This window comes from Equus caballus, chromosome 18 (genome assembly GCF_041296265.1).
Source record: "Equus caballus isolate H_3958 breed thoroughbred chromosome 18, TB-T2T, whole genome shotgun sequence".
In the NCBI taxonomy this organism is placed as follows: Eukaryota; Metazoa; Chordata; class Mammalia; order Perissodactyla; family Equidae; genus Equus; species Equus caballus.
In genome coordinates, this window is record NC_091701.1 from 34,771,080 (window position 1) to 34,790,823 (window position 19,744).

The window sequence follows — 19,744 nt, forward strand, 5'->3', positions numbered from 1 at the left end:
TGCACTATCTAATTTTCCACGTAGATTTCTCCAAATTTAACTTTTTTAAGCCGGTGTGGTTATGTATTCTACAGCAGGACTCTGAGAGGTCAGGGAAGAGACACAGGAACAGTGTTGGGACTAAGCAAGAACGGACTAGCCCTTTCATTGGCTCTGTGGGCTGGAACACAAAGCCAAGGCCTTTGCTTGCCAGTCAGCCTTGGGGATTATTTTGCTGTCCGTTTTTGTTTAAATTTTGACTAAGTCACTACAGTGTGCTAGATGATTTTCTCCCTCTTCTGCTCTGCAAGTATTTAATCCACTCAATTGAGTCTAGAAGTCTGTGTGGCATTGAAAGCATTAATGTGGTAACCCCTGATTCCTCCCTGATGTGCTTCACAGAGGTGGTACAGGCAAGACAGATGAAGGAGTGAAAACAAAACAAAACAAAACACTACAGACTGTGGGTCCCCCTTTCAACAGTCCTCCGAGTTTGACTTCAGACTTCGCTATGTAGGCAGGCATGTCCTTGAGTCTCTATGGGCCTCATCTGTAACACGGGGATAATCATAGTTCCGGACTTAATGAGTTAATACATGAAAGGCACATAGAAAGTGCCTGGCGCATAGCAGGCAGAAGGGAAGAATCAGCCTTCTTTTTGTTTAAGGGAAGTGGTATGGAATCAGGGCCACCTACGTCACCCAGCTCCAAGGGACCCCCACACACTGCAATTTGTGTGAATGGTGCTCCCCGGCGTGGTGTAACAGGAATACTATGGAGCAGGGGGGTTAAGAGCAGGGATGGGAGCCAGACTGCCTGCAGATCCCCACTGTGCCACTTCCCAGCTGGATAACACTCAGCAAGCTAATTTGCCTTTCTGTGCCTCCATTTCCTCATTTACGAAATGAGGATTATCCTAAGATTATTGTGTAGATTAAAAGCCTTAATACAAGAAAGTGCTCAGAATGGTGCCTAGCACAAACTCAGTGCTCCACAAGATCAGCACTTGTGCAACTGGCCTGAAGCCCTGGTGCCCTTTGTCCCTAGGGTGGGATTCCTATTACCACTCCTGACGCTGGCCTGGTCCTCTCAATTCCCACCTGGGCTCCCAGTCTCAGCCAGCAGAGCTGAGACCAGCATCCTGCCTCCTGTTTTGCCCTATTTACCTTCATGCCAGCCTCCTCCCGGCTGCCTACCTGCTTCATCTGGCCAAACTGATTGCTCCTTATGCTGAAGCTGGCATGCAGGCCCAGGCCTCCTCGGCCTGACAATACCTCAACCCTTCAGCCACCCCGCTGAACTCCACATCTTTCCTGTGTGCCCCCGGGGTACCCAGCACTCTCATGCTGGCCTTCCCAACAGCCTGGCTTCTCACCAAACTAGAATTCTGACCTCCATCACCCCCACCAGCCACTCCTGGACTGCCCCAACCCATCACAAACCACTGCCAAGAAAACGTCCCTATGAAAATCCTGTAACACACACTACTATTTAGTTCTTACCAAGGAGGCAAGAGGAGAGTGAGAAAGACAGAAAGAAACAGAGACAGGAATAAAGAGGCAGAGACAAAAAACCCTGGAGACACTCAAAGGAAGAATGAATCTGTGGACTAGCTTTCCTCCTCTCGGCCATTCTTGATGGCTCCAGGAGAAAATAAGACTTCATAATTCACAAAAGAGTGAGTGTAGGTAAGGTAAAAAATTCCCATGGCCTATTCAACTTGCCAGAAAATGACAGATCCCTCCCTGTGATTGACGTATTACTCAGAAATCTCTCGCTTTCTGCAATTTCTGTTCAACAAAAAATGTCGATCTCTTAGCAAAAACATTCCGTACAGCCACAATTTTCATTAACGCTACACAACTTTGTTTTCCACGCTTCTCCAAAATGAACCAAGGAGACTCGTCCAGCTGGTCTCCTCCCTGTCGCCTATACATCGTTTAGCTAATATTATCAATGCTAATTGAACAATTACAGCTTTCAATTGCTGATTGCTCTGCACTATTTCAGAGCTGGAAACGCAAAGATCAGCAAGACATGACTGCATCCTGCTGGAAGCCGACAGAGAGATGGTGTGGTAGCAATACTGGAGATCCTTAAGATAGAAATTGAACCAAGGAGATGGCTGCAATCAAAGTTGGAGAGTAATTTGATTCCTTTATGTGCAAAGCTTCTGCAGGGGTGAGAAGCAGCAAAGAGGGAAGGAAAGGATCAGTTTCACTCACGGAGCAGGGCAGAAATGAATCAACCACCAACTCACTATATGGCCTTGGGCAAACCACTTCGCAGGCTTCCGAAGTTGCTACAAAGAATAAACAGTTCAGGTTGTTTTTTTATTTGTGAAATTTAATTTTCTATTTTGTTACTGCTTTCAGGTAAAAATTCACGTTTTTTCCCTCCCAGGGGGAGTTTTTCTCTTTGATTTCATAACATGGTCTATGTCCAGATCCATTCGGTCATCCAATAAACATCCATAAATGCTTATCGAGTACCTCGTATCTCTTCCCCAAAAAACCAGATGGTGTCGGCTCCTATTTGAAATCTTTCAGGGCTTCCCATTACTCTTAAGATAAAGACCCAAATCCTTAACAAGGTCTACCATGGCCTCAATGTTTCTCTTCTCACATCCCTCATTTTTTTTGAATAGGTGCAAGAATGAGCTCGGAACATTTTTTTTTGCTGAGGAAGATTCGCCCTGAGCTAACATCTGCTGCCAATCTTCCTCTTTTTGTATGTAAGCCACTACTGCCGCATGACCACTGACAGACGAGTGGTGTACGTCCGTGCCCGGGAACCAAACCTGGGCCGCTGAAGCAGAGCATGCCAAACTTAACCACTAGGCCACTTGGGGCTGGCCCTCATATCCCTCTTTTTGTACCTCTCTCCCCCTCACTCTCTCCTCTACAGCCAGCCTGGCCTTCCTGGACACATCACACACCCTGCCACCACTGGCCTTTGTCTATTCTGAGCCCTTTGCCTGGAAACCCACACTAACCATCTCCCCCTGCTCCCATGAATATGCATTAGCGAAACTGATGAATTAATATCTTTCTCCCGAATGTGAGTTCTATGGAAAGAGGGATCAGGTAGCTTCTTGCTCACCGTTATATCTCCACTGCCTAGCACAGAGCCTTGCACATAGACAGCTTTCAATAAATATGTGAATAATTCATGATGGCCATGAACTTCTTGGCTACTTCTGCACTTTGACTGCCAAAACATTGCAGTAACTAACAAAAAACAGTTCACAAAGTGAAATGTGGATATTTTTGAGCACTAAGAAAACCTAGAACACAAGCATCCCTAGAGGGTCCTCACCAAATTGTCTTCATGCCCTGACTGGGAGTGGTCCTGTTCAGATTCAGATCATTAAATGTTAAATAATCTATGTATGCCAGTAGTGTTGTTTTAATAACATCTTTATTTCAAAGAAAACGTAATTTACAACGTGTTGATACAACTGTATTTTTTTGGTGATGGAGAAAAGACTCCACAATCTTTCATACCTTCATACCTTGCACACGATGTTCACTCTGTCTGGGAGATCTCCTCCACTGTCACACCCCTCCCTCAGCTTTTTCTATTTGGTGAATTATTCCTTCTTTAAAGCCCAATGTAAATGTCACTAAGACCTTCCCCCACTCCCTCAGACATTAAACACTCTTTCTGTATTCCAATAACGCTCTATTCTTCTATACGTCTACTAATGGGCCTACTGCAGTATAATGTAATTCTTACTCAGCTTTATACCCTAAATGCTTCATTCTATAGAAGATCTTCAATAAATACTGGTTGCAGTAACTGAATGAGAAACATGAAAAGAAAACTCATATTTTGAGCCCCAAGGACGTTGCCTCAATCATAATCCATGCAGCCTAGTCTAGTAGGTGTTAGAGATCTTAGGGGGAGTCAACAGAGAAGGGAATGAGGCAGACATCTGTGAGGTCGATTTTACAGCTGCTGTAGATTTGAAAAACCAAACCACGAAAAGGAAAGAGGTGTCAGGAACTCAGGTCTGAGCTGGACTCAGGTCAGCAGTAGAGGCTCTTCTTGTGTAGAGTTAGGAGCAGAGGGGATATCAGTCGACGATAGATGGATGATGGATGGTAGTATTCGGGTCCTGGGATGTTTCCCAAAACTTTGTTGCCTCAGAACATATTTTTGCAGAAACACCTATTTCCATTTGGAAAAGAGTACCAGACCATGTAACCCTCAAGGGCAGGAACAATGTCTTATTCGTCTTGTTAATATACCTCTCTCTGACCCAGTGCCTATCACAATAACAACAAAACAGAAGTTCAATAACTAATCAGAAAAAGCTGAATAAACTAGAATGATATAGATGACCTCCACAATACAATATAGCACTGAAGAGACTATGCATCTCAAGTTCTATCATATCTCATGCAGCTGTAGGCCCAGGCATGCAAGAACTTCAACAGGGGAGTAGGGAAATCTGACTGGTTCCAAAACACTGAGCTTAGAGTAGCAATGCTCATTCTAGATCCCACCTGCAAGCAGACCTAGAGCTTTTAAATTATCACTACACTTGAGTAGGATTATCTCAGGCAATGGATTGGTCTTAAGCTTCAGGCTGATAGTTTCAGTTTCTGCAACTCACGTGAGCGATAAGGAGAGAATGGTGGTTCTGGTGCACACTGCTGAGCTTTGACTCTTCTATTATTCTATGTGGCCAAGATGACTAAAAGCACTAGTTGCTACTCTCCATTTCTTGCTTTTTAGCAATAAACCCCACTCCACCCCCAATTTTAGCAAGGCACATGACTCTCCATCTAGAAACTACATTTTACAGCCTCCCTTGCAGCTAGATGTGACCCTGTTCTTGCCAACAGAATATGAGTGAAAGTAATGTGTCCAACTTACACATCACATCCTTGAAAGGATACTGATTACCACCACATACTCTCTTTCATATTCCTTTGAATGTGGTGCTGATGAACCAATTTCCACCACACAGATGGAGGATGAAGACCTATTAGGGTAAAGAAACCAGAGTCAGTAAATGACCTCTGGAGAGGGCTACTCTGCTGTCCTGGACTGCTCTCCTGCTTTGTTAGGTGAAAGAGAAAGACATTTCCATCTTATTTAGACATCTTTACCTGGCGATCTGTTTGTCGAAGCAGCTTAGGCTAACTAATACCAGCTGCAAAAGTAACTAGAATACAGAGGTCACTAGAGCAGAAACAAGGCAACCAGAAAAATATGTCTAGAAGGTAGGCACTGGACTCAGAAAAAGGCACCCCACTAGCTGGTGTCATTTCTTCTAATTCTTCTTTCACAAAATGCTCACAAAACCAAGATGGTGGTCAGTTATAGCAAATCCCCTCTCCATTCCCATTAAAATCAGAACATTGATCTATAAATGTTTAGCCACAATAAGCCTGTTTATTTTCCAAAACCAAAGATTAGGGACAAAAACAAAAAGTTGGTAAGCTAAAAACACACAGAAATTGCTAATTTTATACTTTTTCAAAGCCCAAATGAATTGAAAGAAAATCTTCAACTCTGTTGAGTTTTTGAATTGAAGCAAAACACTACAAAGAGAAAAATATTCACTACCTCTTAGCCAGGTCCATAAGAGTTTCCTCATGAAGATTTGGATTTTTCAATATAATTTCTCTTAGTTCCCAACCTGTTTGGCCATTTCCTTTGCAGTATTGGATGGAAAATTAGTTGGAGTACTAAGTCCAAAGCCTTTCCCCAGGAGGAACAAATGGAAACAAGCTTACTTGATCTAAATTCCAATTCTCAGAACTAATTCTTGCATCAAATATTCAAGAAAAATAACAATCATCTCCATAGAAAATAGCATAAATGAGGGGACAAATAATAAAATAACGTACATTTGTATTGATAGAAAATAGAGGAGAATGTAAAAATACTATCAGTAGCCCCTTATATGTGTAGGCATGTCTCAAAAATTCAGAAGCATAAAGCCTTTGGAAACACACACACACACACACACACACACACACACACACACACTGCGCTTTGAAAAGCTGTCCGGCAATCCATTTTTCTTAATAACAGAAAGTGATTTTTCAAATACTTAAGAAAGATACATTGGAAATGAAAAATAGTAATATCCAAGTAAATATTTAAGCACCATGTACTTTATAGTGCCCCAAACTCACTGAATTTCTGAACCTTGTGTGGGAGGGTAAGTTATAAATACTGTTTGACCCTCTGGTCTTGTGCACCTTAGAAATATATTTTCTATTAACCTGGAAAAAGCAGTAGCATCACAATTTTCAAAAACAGTAGTTTAAAACAAATTATTTCTAATAGTCCCTCTAAGTTACTCTTTCAACATCAAATTAGCTCTAAATAAATATAAAACACTAGAAGATAGTAAACTAATAACTAGTCAGTCTGGAAATAATGTCAAATCCTAAAACTCCCTAGGTTTCTTGGGCGTCTCTAACCATCCATGTAAGCCTATGATCACATGAACTTGGAGCAACTGTTTTAACATGATTTGGATATGTGGACGCACAATGAAAGAGATACTAACGGACACTAATAGTCCACTGCAAAAAACAAGGGGGAAATTCGTAAACACACTGCTCTCAGAATACTATCCGCAGGCATAAGGAAAAGGAATATTAATAGTAAATGTTCAGATTTACCTAACTTAATGAGATATTGTGAGCTTCTCCCTACCTCGTACCTTTAGAGCTTTCCATCAAAGTCTTGAACTAGAAGACAACATCAGGCAGATGCCCTGTGGGCCTCAACTAATATAGGCTTACTTTTAAAAAAGATTATCTACTAGAATAGTAAGACATCAACCAACCCAGCAACGTTGGAAATTATGATGCTATCTGGCAACAAGCAAATCAACTACTAAAGTTCGGGGACAAGAATAGAAGGTCCCGTAGGAGAAGGGATGACTGAGCTGATTTCATAGCCAGGAAAGTCATTCATTTTCTTCCACATTCAGCTCTTGTTGGCTGTGTTTACTTCATTTAACCACATATTTGATGAACATAAAACAACCAGAAAGATCTGAAGTGTTGGAAATCATGGGAAATTCTCCCAACATCACATGACTCTGAAACTATAAAAGAAGAGAATAAAATATATTTTCATTATATTTGCCCTCCATCTACTTATCTGCTGTCATCTCTACTTTACATCTTTCTCACTTTACCCTGATTTCATCCACTCATTACACTTTCCGCAAAACACGTGCTTATGATCCAGTTTCCTGCTGCTTATGTTAGATGCCAACTCAAGCACCTTTCTAGTCTACTGAAATTTTCTACAAGTCTTTCCTTCACAGATCATCTCTCTACTTTATAATGAGACCTTCCACTGCCTATTCTTCCACAAAATTTCTGTTTTTAAAGCTTTTCCAGTGAGTATATTTATTTTTCTGATTAGAAAAGTAAAATATGTTTTTTTAAAAAGTGGTATTGTAGAACACTTGCAAATTTCAGAAAAGCACAAAGACAAAAATAAAAATCTTACCACTGAAATATGATTACTGTTAATACTTTGATATCTCTCTCTGTATGCATTTTGTTTCACATTTAGAACATGCTATATGTAAACTTTTGCATTTCCTTAATAACAACACAAGCATTTTCTCATATTACTAAAAAGTCCTCATCAGTACAATTTATTACAATTACCTAATATTACATCATATGAATATACTATGCAGTTCCCATTGTTTCACTATTATAAACAATGCTGGAATTATATTAGTCTGCAATTCAGATTATTTTCTTGGGCTAAACTCCCATATAGTCTTGGGTCAAAGTGTATGAACATTTTTAGCCTCTTGATCACATTGCCAAACGCTGTACAGAAAGATTCTACCAACTTACATACCTATTAGTTCAATGCAGAGTGCTAGTTCTTAACCCTATCACCAGCAATGGGGCAAGGGGGACCTAAGAGTCTGATTTTTTGTTTAATCTGTTAATTTGATATATAAAAAGTGGCATCTCACTGCTGCTATAATTTGCATTATTTTCACTAATGAACTTATATCTGGGAATATATATAACACTGCATTTTTTTCATAAGCATGGCAAATTTACTGTCTCTGAGTAAGGAATTTTTGATGTGGAAACTGTGGTGTTCTTGTCTCCAGTCTCTTTTTTGGAAAGTCTTATGAAAACGGCATCTGAGGCAATGACTCTCAACAACGGTAGAAGATCAGGATCACCTGCAGAGCTTTTGCACAATCCATTTACACTCTAGGAACTCAAACTCAGGAGAGGTTCTATCATCTCTATTTTCTAAAAATTCCACCGCCATTTTAGTAGGTAATTGAATGAGAAGACCACTGGGCTAAGACTGCAACAGTTAAATATCACATGTCAGGTGACTAAGCTACAGCACGCACTTCCCTAGGTGTACGATGAATAGCATTATGCCCTAAATTATCATTTTATTCTATGGTACTGACCTTACATCCATAAAGCAAGGTATTCACTCTGTGAGATCTACTTTTGCTGAGTGACACAACATTGCCCATATCTCTCAGTCTCATTTCTAAGAATGATCTTGTTCCACATGAAAAGAAAGTAACCTAAAAACTGATGTACATTTGTTTATATCCATGTCACTTGAAAGAAGTATTTATACAGTAGCTAGGATAAGCATTTGGTGTGAATTTCCAAAATGGCACCTCTTCCAACTCAAGGAGAGCCTCCGCCTGCATTCTTTGGGCCAGGGCTAAGTGTTGATATTATTTACTGATTTATAGTGATGTTTACCAAAATATGAAATCACAGCTAACCCTTGGACCCACTCAAAACCCCACTTCCATCTCTAAACAACCAATTACTCCCTTTGCATACTATTAAGCATCATACTGGAACAGTCTGTGGCTATTGATACCAGTGTCACATGGCTTAGCAACTCATCAACCTAACATAATCTGGGCTTAGGAAGTGCCCTGATCTCATTCTCAGAGCTAGGTTAGCTAACACTATAACGGGGGAAAATATGGGGGAAAAAAGAAGATCTGATGTTAGAGAGAAAGGTTTCCTCCATATCAACTCTGATAAATCCCATTTTATCTGGAAAGGGAATATACTGTCATAAACTGGAACATACTAGCATAAGAACAGCCTGGGCCCAGCTAGACTCTCCTAGAACTGCCTAGACCTGAGTACCCCCTTTAGCCTAGTCCGCTACTGGGGGTTCACAAATTGAACAGTTACAAATTACCAGCAAAAGAAGCTCTGCAAGAGTTGCTGCAGAGGCTGGCTGTTTCCCTCTCAGGTGTTAAAAGTAGTCATCCCCTACCACCATAGGGAGACCTTCTAGAAGGAAGAGATGGAAGGAGTGCACCAACTTAAGTGCTGAGACCCAGTACTCACACTGTTGAGTCAGAAGGGAATGAGAAATTCACGTCCTTGACAAATCCATAAGTGGAAAACTCACTCCAATTTTCCAACAAGAAAAGTAAGGAACAGATTTTCAAAATTAGGTAAAATATGAGTCCAAATGCATTATTTTATCTGTTCTGCAGATAAATTCCCCTAAGCATCAGCATTACCATGCCAACCACCTTGGGCTCTTAGTACAATTAATTGACAATGATGGATAGGCTGTTTGAACTTCAAAAATTAAATCTTTACATGGCAATGAATATTCTTTATGGATTACTACTGCAGCCCAGGGGGGTACTTCAATCTCTGGGCTTGGTTGAGTTCACAGAAGCAAAGTGAACACTCTGTTTCATTCTGTTCATCTCTCTCCAGGGGCCACTTTGCCTGCCTTTGGATTGTTTCTGCCATGGACATCATCCTCAAAAAAGCCTCAGGACAGAAAAACTTGGAGGCCACTAAGCATAACAAGCTGTGACGATGCATCCAAAAGAAAGGGACTTTCTTGATGTTTTGAACTAGGTAAAAGAAAAAAGCCTTAACAAGTGCACCAAACTTGAGGACTGGAATTAGCAAACCAGGACACATACACAGAAGTGTAATCACAAGGTCACACGTTCAGACCTAGGCATTTAGCTGTGTGTCACTGTAAATCACCACACCAGCACTTTCCCTCCTCTTCATTTTTTTTTATTTTTCTAAATTTAGTGCCATTACAAATGCTGTTAACTCAGATAACTTAGTATCTATGCACAAGGAGAGTGAATCACAGTTTCGATGAGATCCACCAATTTAAATGTCTTCCCTTTTGTACATTTCCACTTCCAATGACAATATCTCATTCACTATGTATCATTCTCTGGTGTTCGTTCTTGAGGATTTATATATTTGCATACATTTGCCAGAAAAATGTCTTCACATATATTCATTAGAGATTGTACCCCTCCTTTCAAAAATTTGACTCCATGAATAATTTTTATATTCCCTTTGTATTACCAAATAATTTATTACTAAAGGAAAACCAAGTATTTAAAGATCTTAAGTTTGAGATGAGGATACAGTGTTAAAATAATCTAGAAATCAAAGTAAAGTAAAATCTCAATGGGCGTTGTTGAGAGTGATTAGCTGTAAATTAACGTTATTATTTTTTTCCAAAGAAAAGTCAAAGTGGACAACAACAGTAAAGGGATGGACAAACCAGTCTCCCACTCAAGGACACGACCTCCCCTCTTTAATCCTCTAAACGTGTCTTTCAATTACTCACATTCACTTGCTCTCTGGCCCCGCTGAGTTCTCCAGACCCTAAACACCTCCGATTTTATCTAACACATCAGCCTTTTCCTTTGTTCACTTCAACCACATCCTGGTGGAATCTAAAATCCTTCTTCTCCACTCTACCCCAGAGGAGGTAAACAGTCTGATTTTAAAAATAAATCAAAATTATGCAAATACAGCCTCATGACCTCCACTGCGCTCTCAATACTACTTAGTTTTAGTCAGCTCAGGCCGCTGTAACAAAATACCTACCATACACCACAGGGCTGAAACACAAACATTTCTTTCTCATAGTTCTGGAGGCTGGGAAGTCCGAGATCAGGGAGCCAGCAGATTTGGTGAGAGCCCTCCTCCTGGTTTGCAGACAGCCACTTTCTGGCCATATCCTCATATGGCGGAGAGAGCAAGCTCTGCTGTGTCTTCCTCTTCTGATAATCCCCTCATGGGGGCTCCACCTTCATGACCTCATCTAACCTAATTACCTCCCAAAGGCCCCACCTCCAAATACCATGACATTGGAAATGAGGGCTTCAACAGATAGATTTGGAGGGGACACAAACATTCTGCCCCTAACAACTGTCCAGCACTCCTTCTGTATCTGCCATCAGTTTTCCCCTCAGTCCACACAAATCTTCATCAACCTGAAACTCCTACCTCATCCCCCTTCTTTTACCATTAACACATTTTCTCACTTCCCTACTCCCCAGGAGGAGGACATATTGACATTCCCTGAATTTCCTGTTCCATCCTACAAATTAGACCTTCCATTCCATTTTGGTAGAAGAGGTATTTCTCCTCCTTCTAAGGTTGATCTCTTCATCTGTGCTGAGAATTCCAATTTCTCTGGCCTCATCATGAACCTGATTCCATATGCTCTCCTGACTATAACTTCAACCCATACCTCTCTTCTGGCTGTCACCCTGAACACAGAAACATGCTGAAGTCCCATTCACTTTCAAGAACAACCTTTCCCTGGTCTTGCCTCTCCCCGTTATCAACTATCTCTATCTTTCCTTCAGAGTCAACATCCAGGGAGTGTAGCTACACTCTCAATCTTCTTTTCTTCTAAGCTATTCAGTTTTCATAATCTGGCCTTTATCCTCATCTATGACAAACTGTTCTCGCCAAGATAGCCAATGTCCTTTTTGCCACTATATCTAATAGAATCTCATCTTTCACAACCACTGACACTGCTGACCTCCTTTCTTTTGGAAACTCTTTAGCCACCTCTCCAATTTTCCAAAATTCCATCTCTAGCTCTACCTTAGTTTCAACCATCTCCTGATAATCCATAAATAAACATCTTCAGTCCAAAAGCAGGTCTGAAGTTTCAGACCCAGATATCCAACTTCCTACCAGATATCTTTACTCAGATGTCCCACAGCCCAAACATGTTAGACTCAACATATCCAGTAGTGAACTCATCGCCATCTCCTTTGAAACCAAGTCCTTGTATCATAAAACAGAATGGCACTTCCACCCAGATTGTCCAACCTGGAAATTTGGGGATCATCCTTCAAGCTCCCCAGTCTTCTCTCCACTAAACCCCATGTCCTGTTATTACTCCCCTTAACACCTTTTGAATCCTCTTTTCTCAATCCCTAGTAGTTTAGGCTCTCCTAATTTTTCCCTGCATTGTTGTGATAGGTTCCTTACTGATCTTCCTGCTTCCACCTGTGCCCACCTCTCAAGTCCCACATAGCTTCCCATTTTAATACCAAAACATTCTGCAAATCTTATCTTTTGAATCTCTGCTTATACAACATCAATGGCACCTCTCTTTCTTTGGGATCAAATTCACATTTTTTCATGGATAAAGTACAAGTCACTTCCTGATGTGACCAGCCTCATCTCTTGCACGACTTCCTCACACCACGTGCTCCAGCCATACCATATTGTAGTTCCTGAAGTACTGACACTTGCTATCCTGTGTTTCTGGATACATTGAACCCTCTTCCTCAAAAAAATGTTTCCCCGCCTCCTTCCTTTCTCTACTAGGCTTTCAAAAGTCAGCCTAGGCACCTCCTCACCTGGAAGCCTTGCCAAAAGCACACTCCTCTCAGCACAGAGATTACATGTCCCTGCTGAGGGTCTCCCAAATCCAGGTGCCACCACATCACAGCACTTACCACACTGTGCTCATGCTCAGGTGAGAACGGGAGCTCCAAGAGGAAGAGGGACTGGATCTTGTTGCATCATTGATTCCTTAAGAACCACTGCAGTGCCTGTTACACAGAAGATGCTCCCCAATTTTTTTTAATACATGAACGAGCTCTACGAAATCTGGGATTAACCTTACCACTAAAGGAGTTTCTCTGAAACACATTCTGATCTCTTTTACTCTCTGACTATACCTAACATAACAATGTCACAACACTGATCCTGATGAAGCCACAATTTCAACTGAGCAAGCAAAGAGAACAAGAAAGTAGTCAGTAACAGCATTGGAAAGAGATTACTGTGTGCAGAGACATATAACAAGGAATGTGAGGAGAATTTTCAAAAATTAATTTAATAAAATGACAAATAAGCAGGGCAAGCTCCAGTAGCCTAGTGGTTAAGTTTGTTGCACTTTGCTTTCATGGTCTGGGTTCAGTTCCCAGGCGCAGAACCACGCCATTCATCTGTCACTGGCCATGCTCTGGTGGTGGCTCACATACAAAAAGAGGAAGATTGGCAGCTGATGTTAGCTCAGGGTGACTCTTCCTCAGCAAAAAAAGAAAGAAAGAAAGAAAGAAAAACAACACATAAGTGAATTTACATTCTAATATTTGTTTAAAATATCACTGTAGAATCTTGTTTTCCAATTGGGACTTGGTGAATTGTGTAGTTATATAAAACGACATAATCTAGGGGGGAATAAATTTGCAATGAATTATATATGGAATACATTTTATACTAGAATTCTTTCAAAAACTCCATGTCTAAGTCCTATCTATCTTTAGACCTTTCACTACATCAGAAAAATCTAACAGAAGCCTGCTCATGATGAAACTCAGATTATCTCTAACACGCTCCCATCAAAATAGCATTTACTGAATATCTTTAGAAAGAAGGCTTGGATATTTCTCTAAACAATGGATCTGGGCAGCTCATCACCTTCTAACTCAGAGTTCAGCTCCAGATTAGCTTCAGGACCCTGAGAATAGGAGTTCCATTTTGGAGACCCAACTTAGCTCTTATTAATCAATAACACTTAAGACCAAAATTCCAGATTGGATGGAGCCCAGCCTGGGGAATCAGTCTTCCCAGAAGTTGGTCTTCATTGTTGTCAAGCTCACTGTGAAATATGTTTTCATGTTGCTCCCTAACAAGATAACTGGTAACCAGATGACTTTTCCTTGATTCATCTCACAATTCCATATACGTGGTTCTGAATTGGTAGTAGCCATTAGGTGCCAAATGACACACCCATAATTGAAAATGGGGCATAAAGAATGCACTTCTAACTTTCTGAAGCCATAACCATCTGAATGCAGCACTTCTGAAAGGCTTTTTTGACATGATCATAAGAAATAAATAATCCTTTTCTTCAACTTTCCACTTTTTTGGCTTCCAAATTTTTTTAAAAATCTGGAAATATTATCTTTCTCTACAGAGAGTGAAAAGGAGATGCTCAAAGAGATGCTTCTAATGATTCCGTCATTATTTCATGATGGCAATTGGCTTCCCCCAAAGCAGACCCTAAGATAAAGGACTTTAGGAGTGATCTCAGGAAGCAGGAATGAGGGAGACAGGAGAGTGAATCAAGGAAGAAGGAAAAGTCAATGAAGAATGCATTCCTGATTTATCATTTCAGGTAGCTGGGGCTCAGTCCCACTGAGGACTTCTAAGCAACAGAGTAAAATACCCTTCAGAATTGCCCCTCTGAAGCACTACAATTTAGGGCACTTATCGTCAACTCTCTTGACCCACTGGTTGAGAGGGCATTAACACCTCTGCATTTGGGAACAGGCTTTAGCAAGGATTGAGTAAACACTAGAGGCTTCAGCAGGAAACCCTGAAGCAAAAAAGAGAGAAGGTAAGCCAGCTTCAGGCACAGGAACTGTCCACACAGCTGCAGCTGAAATCCAAAATGGGCCGAGGAGATGTGGCACGGGGCCCAAAAAGTGCCAGCCATAGCTATATACGGGTAGAAGATTCTCTATGTGGTGTAGCAAGCTACACTTACTATTTTTAAAAAGCACTCTTCTCTTCAGTTTGTCCCATTTCCTGGGGATTTTAATTAATAACAGTGTGCATTCACTCCCTGCATTATTAGTTTATCTTTCAAGTAATTAAGAATGAAATATAAGGGCAACTATGGCTTTGGGAGGTTGTTAAGTACATAACTATGGAGAGAAAAGAAATACAATAACCATTGGCAGGAACCACTAAGTGGATGCCTACTCTGGAGGGCTTTTACTTGCCAACGCTAGGTTCTAGCTTTCTCTGTAAACAGCATGGCTGTTTCACGTGTCTTTATGATAGTTCCTGACATGTGTGAATCAAACTGACACCCTGGGGAGCAAATTTAAGTTTCTGGGAAAGCTGCAACCAGACCCTAGCCACTGTGTCAATCAAGGGTGCAACTCTTAGGCTCATTTCTTCCCTTATTCCAACTGGGATCCATTCTGTCACCGGTTGAAAAAGTTGATGCTATGAGCACACAGTGAACGCAAGCTGAGCATTTCACATCCTTTGACCGACTTTTACTCCTCCAAAATCAAGGTCAAGCCATGTTACTAAGGAAGCTTTGGAAATATTCCACTTTCTAAATTGTAAATGGTTTTGCAAGCAATGCAAATAGAAACTTCAGTTCTTGATACTGTCAAAATGACACCTTCATAGGCTTCCAAATTCAGTAATTATTATTTCCCTCACACCCGCTGACAGGGCTAAAATTGAGTGGATCTCACAAGGTTCTCAACTTTAGTACCTTTTTTTGGTAGGTGTGGAAGAAAGGACAAGAAAACATCTTGGCTAAGGGCAGGGTCAGAGATGTCGAACCACGTTTTCTTAACATCTTTTTTAACTCTGAAGGCTTTACCCACTAGCTTTGCCTTTGTTAGGAAACACACTTTTTATCACTAACTATATCTAGAAACGCTCTTTGAGACAAGTAATTTGTAGATACCATTTTTGTTTGACCCAGGAAACCCAGACCTACTTTCAGGGACAGGAAATAGGAGCCTAGGGCCCAGGAGAGATGATATCATGGGAGCCAAAGAAAGTTGCATCAGACCAGAAGAAGCATAGAGCAAAAGTGGCAAAGCAAGGATGAAACAACACAGCAGTGAGAAATGCTTAGGCCAGGGCAGGCAAACAGATTGCATGAGGTGCCAGGGAAGTCATCAGAAAAGCAGGCTAGTTCCAGAGGCTACTTCTCCGACCAAAGGGGAATAGGCTGGGGACCACTTTTAAAGTTGAAATGGATAAACCCAAAGAAACACATTTGGAGAAAATCAGTCTAATGTGCCAAACATCTTCACAGTGAGGTCTGAATTTTACTAACTGCAATCTGGGAAACGGTCCCTTTTCTATAGGATGCCTCATGGGCTCCTTAAGCGAGCACGATTATCTGCCTCGCCTACATCTAGCAGGTACATCACTTAGGCCAGGTTCCTTTTAGCCCACTGATTTCTACTAGCTTTGCAAATTCTTGCAATGACTTTTGTGCCCAACCAAAATAGAAAATAAACTTAGACTTGAGGCCCTTATACTGATCAAACCAGGAATTAGATAAATTTGCACAAACTTTGACTATTAAGCTTTTCAGAAGTTTATACTCAGCAAGACATATTCCAAATTATTACTGGCCCACCGAGAACCTCCAAGAGGTTGGCAAGCATAAATGCCAACGTAACTGCCAACACGACTATCCCCTTAGATACACACCAGGAGTGCTCTTATCCTTTAAATGACACAAGTGAAAATGGACCTTGAGAACACCCCCAGGCAATAGCAATAAACCACAAGGCCAATGCAGTTATGAGGTCAAATGAAAAAACATCATATGTGAACTTTTTGAGTGTAAGATTACGGCTTGTAGTTGTTCAATCATGTGCTTACCACAAAAAGAAGCTTAGTACATTAGACGTAATAAGCATTAGCAAAAAAAAATGAGGCACTAAATTCATAGACAAAATGATTCAAAGCATGATACTACTAACAGAGATGCTTCATGAAAGTCTGTTTGTCATTTGGAAGTCTGGGGAGCCTGGCACTATTGCCTGGCACTTGGGTCTTATGCTGCAACACCACCCACGGGTACCTGTTAGAGCTATCAATTGCTCCTGAGATGAAGCAAAGTTTTCCTTGGCCCGGTTTCCTCAAACATCTACTCCAGCTCCCCAAATAGCTTTGATTCTACCGAAGTGTTGGAGGGCTGATCTTGCAAACAAGTTCAAAGCAGTTCAAAGTCTGCAAAGGGAAAATCTGCTTTCAGATGAATGGCTGGAGCAAGTCCTTATTAAGAAGAAAGGCTGTCTTCTCTTTGTTGTTGTTTTTCTCACACAACCAGCTAACCAATGACTCTAGCCATGGTAATCCTTCAGACAATTCACTTGGATTTAAGGAAGGCATTGCCAATATTTGTCTCTTGGTAGATATTAGTATGCAATACAAAACTGCATAGATTAATATCTATCTAATGGTAGACATTAGTATGCAATACCAAAAAATCCATTTGCTTGCAGACACCGTACCACTAGCCAGCTTAGAGAAAGCCTGAACAATACAATCACAGTGTTTTTTTACTCATTTATTGAATGAGGCTCAAACACAGCAAATTCAAGGCTTAACTTCCTGCTGTGTGTTCATTTGACTGTGAGTGTCAAGACCCTCATATACTGCCCAGACAACCAAAGATTAATGCACTAAGAACCCCTCGAGATGCACTGCAATTCAGGGGATCAGAGGAGAAAACTCAGAAGCTCCAAGTGTTAATGCTGGGTCAGCCAATGACTGGCCAAGTGACCTTATGTAATCCTTCTGGCTTTCACTTTTTTCTATCTGCAAAGTGAAGAATGTGACTGACTCAAAAATAAACAGCCCAGTATCCACTCCCTTCCTAAGACTTTTTACCTTTCTTTCCAATCTGGAGCAGAATAAAACCACCATGCCTTTCCACTATTAAAGAATACAGAAACCACAGAACAGTTTTCTTTTCTTTTGCTTGATTGCCTCCCTTCTGAATAGCAGTTTCCAAGACTGAAAATCCAAATATCTTGCCTAGGAAGCTAAAGAAAAGGAGGGAGAGACAGAATCATAGGAAATGTCATCACAAACAGGCATGGGAAAGGCTCAAGGAAAACTCTGGTTTTCAAACTGGCAGCTGTTACCTGCTTGTGGTTAAGAAAAAATAACACGGATCTTGTCCCTAGAGATGAGGCATGCCGATGGTTGTATAAATACAGGGTATAAGGGCCAATTTCACTATGAAAAAATAAATTTAAAAAACATTTACATTCTGTAGTGGGTTGAATGGTGCCCCCCCTAAAAAAGCATGTACACATCAAAATCCCCGGACCGTCCAGATGCGACCTCATTTGGAAAAAGGGTTTTTGCAGACACAATTAAGTTAAGGATGTTGAGAGGAAATCATCCTGCAATATACAGGTGGGCCTTGAATCCAGTGACAAGTGTCCTTATAAGATACAGAGGAGTAGAAGACACAGAGACACAGGAGAAGGTGACGTGAAGATGGATTCAGAGACTGGAGTGATGTAGCCACAAGCCAAGAAGTCAAGGAACGCCAACAGCCACCAGCAGCTGGAAGAGGCAAGGAACAGAATCTCCCCTAGAGCCTTCCAAGGCAGGTGACCTTGAGGCCACCTTGATTTAGCACTTCTGAACTTGAGAACTTTGAGAAAATAAATGTCTGTTGGTTTATGCCACCAAGTTTATGGCAATTTGTTACAGCAGATTCAGGAAACTAATACACACTCTAGCCACCTGCAACCAATTCCCTAAATTAACCTCTTTTAAATATATTAAACTGTCCTTTTCACTGCTGCCATCTTGCTTACCTAGGAGCCATGATTTGAGAACACGTCTCAATATTTTGCACCTTCATTAGTCCATTACATTGGCACATATAAGAAAAGCTACGTAAAGATCTCCAAGTCTGTTCTACCTTCCAGAAATGAAAGTTTAAATAGCTGAAATAAAGTAAGTTAGAAACTATGTGATAAGTGAAAAGGGAACATAATCTGATGTCCCCAAATCTAGTTTTGTATCCTGACTCAGCCACATATTATCTGTATGAACTTGGATAAATCCTTTAATTGCTCTGACCTTGAGCTATCTAATCTGTAACGTAGGAATACAGGTACCATACCTCACAGAGTTGTTATAGGACCCAGACCACAGCCGTGACTGTGACTGGGGACTGTACAGAAATCAACAGTGCCTGTTCATCTCGCCTCTACAAACAGGCAAACAGAGGCAGTGAGTAATCCATCTAGGAGGATCAAAGACGGATACGGCTAATAACTGGCTGCTCCCGCCAAATCGGGATCAGGATGTTGATTTGTTCGGCACACACCCCAGATGGTGTATTTGTACAGCTGGCCTCTCCCCTCAATTCGAGCACTGTCTAGCTGAGTCTATGAGAATCTCACGTAAGTGGGCAGTCAGGCGGACAGCCAGGCTTCCCATTGGGGGTGTGAGCGGGGCAGCAAGCAAGTGACCAACCCCTCCACCAAAGCAGGAAAAGCGTGGCGAGTCTTACTCCCACCAAAGTCCAAGGTTACCTTCGGCTTCTCTGTCACCTCGGTGCCAATGCTAGGGATTCCCACCCAAGGCAGCCTCCACATTTATTTTGGAGAACTGTTCTTGCAGTCCTAGCCTGGGGACGAACGCTGCAACCAGCTGCCAGACATGAGCAAGAAGGAGGAATAGGGTATCTTTTAATGAATGACCCTGATAATCAATCACTCCAAGGCCTACTCCTGGCCTCCACTAGATGGCGCTACGGCGTTTCTTCCCAGTTCCAGAGCAAAGAATGGAGCTCGCCTAAAGCAGGTCACGCCAGATCCTTTTGCGATTCCTCCTGTTACCTTTTTAAATCCAATCCCATCTGCTAGTATCTTCCAAAAAAGCTTCAAAATTTCTTATCAGTTGACTGTACCCTTTGC

General features: G+C 41.3%; 1 protein-coding gene and 1 long non-coding RNA gene across 7 annotated transcripts in view; both read right to left on the minus strand.

Annotated features, from left to right (window-relative positions):
• The window catches only part of CACNB4 (calcium voltage-gated channel auxiliary subunit beta 4), a 241,338-nt gene that overhangs the window by 130,056 nt on the left and 91,538 nt on the right, over positions 1 to 19,744 (minus strand). The gene's annotated exons all lie outside the window — the stretch shown is intronic.
• Positions 13,122 to 19,744, minus strand: part of LOC138918649 (uncharacterized) — a 34,661-nt gene continuing 28,038 nt past the window's right edge. The window contains exon 3 of one of the 2 annotated variants that reach the window (XR_011428221.1): positions 13,122 to 13,331. This is a non-coding gene — a long non-coding RNA (uncharacterized lncRNA). The remainder of the gene's footprint in view (positions 13,332 to 19,744) is intronic. The other variant, XR_011428222.1, reaches the window with a different exon arrangement.